Raw genomic sequence first — 2500 nt, forward strand, 5'->3', positions numbered from 1 at the left:
TTTATGGAAGTCAGCCTCATCGGAATTTGGACTCAGAACGTTAAGAGATGGAAGAAATGCCGCTAAGCATTTTGTTCGATGCGTTAACAATCCTGCCATCACGTTGGCTTTTCATATATATAACTGCTAAATAATTGTTTAGTGTCTTTCGTAGACAAGAGACGTTCAGTCACATTTATGAAAGATTGAATATATCATGAGTGACATCTTTCGTAGTTTCTCCTGCTCTTGGTTTGGGTTTACAAAAGTATATCTTTCGAAGTGTGTGGTATTGTAATGGTTACGATTCCAAGATTTTATACTTCCTGTCGAAACTGGACGTCATTCTTAAGTTTGTAGGAAATATACTAATGTGTCCCCTTTTATTGTTATAGAAAATGCTTCTCTTTGGAGACATAGCTGAGGTAAATCTATCCAGGAGTTCCGGATGGCATTAAACAGCTTCTGGAACTTAAGTGAGTCTTTAAGGGTTTGCTCTCGACTCATAAGACCTTCATTTTTAAGTATTTAACTCATGGATTTCGTTTTGTTGCTTCTGATTAACACGAGCCCTCTGAATGATGCCGTAAAACATTCAAAAATTGCTTGAATTGATTTAAACCTTCTTTTCCACCTTTTCTTTTAACATAGTGCCTCGCAAATTACCGAAGGAATATTTATGAGAAATAAATGAAGAGTAAAATATGTGAAGGGGAATCGAACCTCTATCGAAGATTCGATTTGCCGATAGTTTACCACTATTCTATCGCCTTCATATGATGTTAGTGGTATCGATTGTTTAACAACAACGCACTTTCTTGTTACAGTTATCGAGAACCTTAAAACACATATCAACCTGTTTATCTTTATCTGAAGATATTGTACGTTTTTATTACAAGTATGTTGCATAAGGTGGCGAGCTGGCGATTCTGCCATCTCATCGCTTTAGATAGTCATAATATTAAATGTGAAATATTTATTTGGTGAATACTAGTTATAGTATCGATATTTGGGCGGAAATTAGTGAGTTTTAGTCTTTAAATTACTTAAGTTCTTCCAGATTCTGTTTGCTAATAACCCAGCACCCTTTAAAGTCATTTAAACTTTCAAGGGTCCAATACTAACCATTTTGCCGATCCCCTACTTTTAAAGTATACTTTATTTAAAAACCCAAATCTTACTATTGTATTGATGCAGCATTATCTTATCCAATGTATCTCTCCTATTTTAAAACTGCAAGATGTAATTTGAGAGACATTTGATATTTGGCTGCTATTTTTAGCATCTTAAATCACCACATAGGAACTTCCTAATTTTACAGCTATTTAGTACATTCCATAGATTATAGATGGATTATATTATGGTGTAGTGGTTAAGAGCGTGGGCTACTAACCCCAAGATTCCGAGTTAGATTCTAGGCAGTGACTTGAATAATAATAATAATAATAACAACAACATCGAAAAATACATTAGGAATGAGAACCCAGGTTCAAAATTTCCCCAAGACACCCGATGAAGGCTGGAGGGTATATCAGCCGAAACGTTGTGTTAACAACAAACAAGATGAGGACAAATATCCGTCAATTGTAAATAATGTAAATAATGTACATAATTCCTCATCTCTTAAATATAGAACTGGATTATATTATTCTTTAATAGTTTTCTTACGATGGAAAAAATCTCACACAAGAATTACAAGCAGAATTATTTTGAGAACGATTAAAGAAGACCCCCTCTCCACAAAACAAAATAAAACAAATAATATATTTTTTCTCAGTCTTTCAATTGAAGAGACATTTGTCTAGTTCCAATAGCCTCTCTGTCACATATTTTGGTTATTGATTTAACTCAAAACTTCAAAACAAATTTTCTGTTTCAGGATCTAGAACTGAGTATCCCCTACTAGCTTGACATATCAAGATCCCTAATTCCACTATGCATGCATGTATGTATGTATGTATGTACGTATGTATGTATGTATGTATGTATGTATGTATGTATGTATATCAATCAGTTTCATTTCTGTATTTCTTGTCCATAGAGAAAGAGCCGGACTCTAACATAGATTCAAGGCTCCTTCATTGGAACTTTTATCAACATCATCTAGGTATTTGTGCATATGTGTGTGTGTGCAGTATTTGGTGTTAGTGTATGCGCAGATTTGTATGTTTGTTTTATGGATGCGTTTTTATGTCTAGATGCATGCATATGTATTTATGTGTTAAATTTTTGGAAAGTTTTACATATCTTTACAGTTCCATTGATGGCTTGAATCTGTAGTCTTCTAATCAGCCTTTTTCTTTCAGGTTTTGAGAACCCTAATTTTTCCAGGTTTTTGTTGAAGCAGTTCGTTACATATCCCAATGCCCCAACAATCACGGGTATGAATCTGAACTTGTAGTCTGGGTGGAGTATCTGTAAATTTCTCAGTAGCTCGGCGTAGTTGTTCTCTTTTTCTCTAATCTTTAGTGGGATGTTGACATCCGCAGGACAGCTGATTTCTACTACTGTACAGAGTTTC

The sequence above is a fragment of the Octopus bimaculoides genome, chromosome 4, assembly GCF_046866305.1.
Source record: "Octopus bimaculoides isolate indiv1 chromosome 4, ASM4686630v1, whole genome shotgun sequence".
Lineage (NCBI taxonomy): Eukaryota > Metazoa > Mollusca > Cephalopoda > Octopoda > Octopodidae > Octopus > Octopus bimaculoides.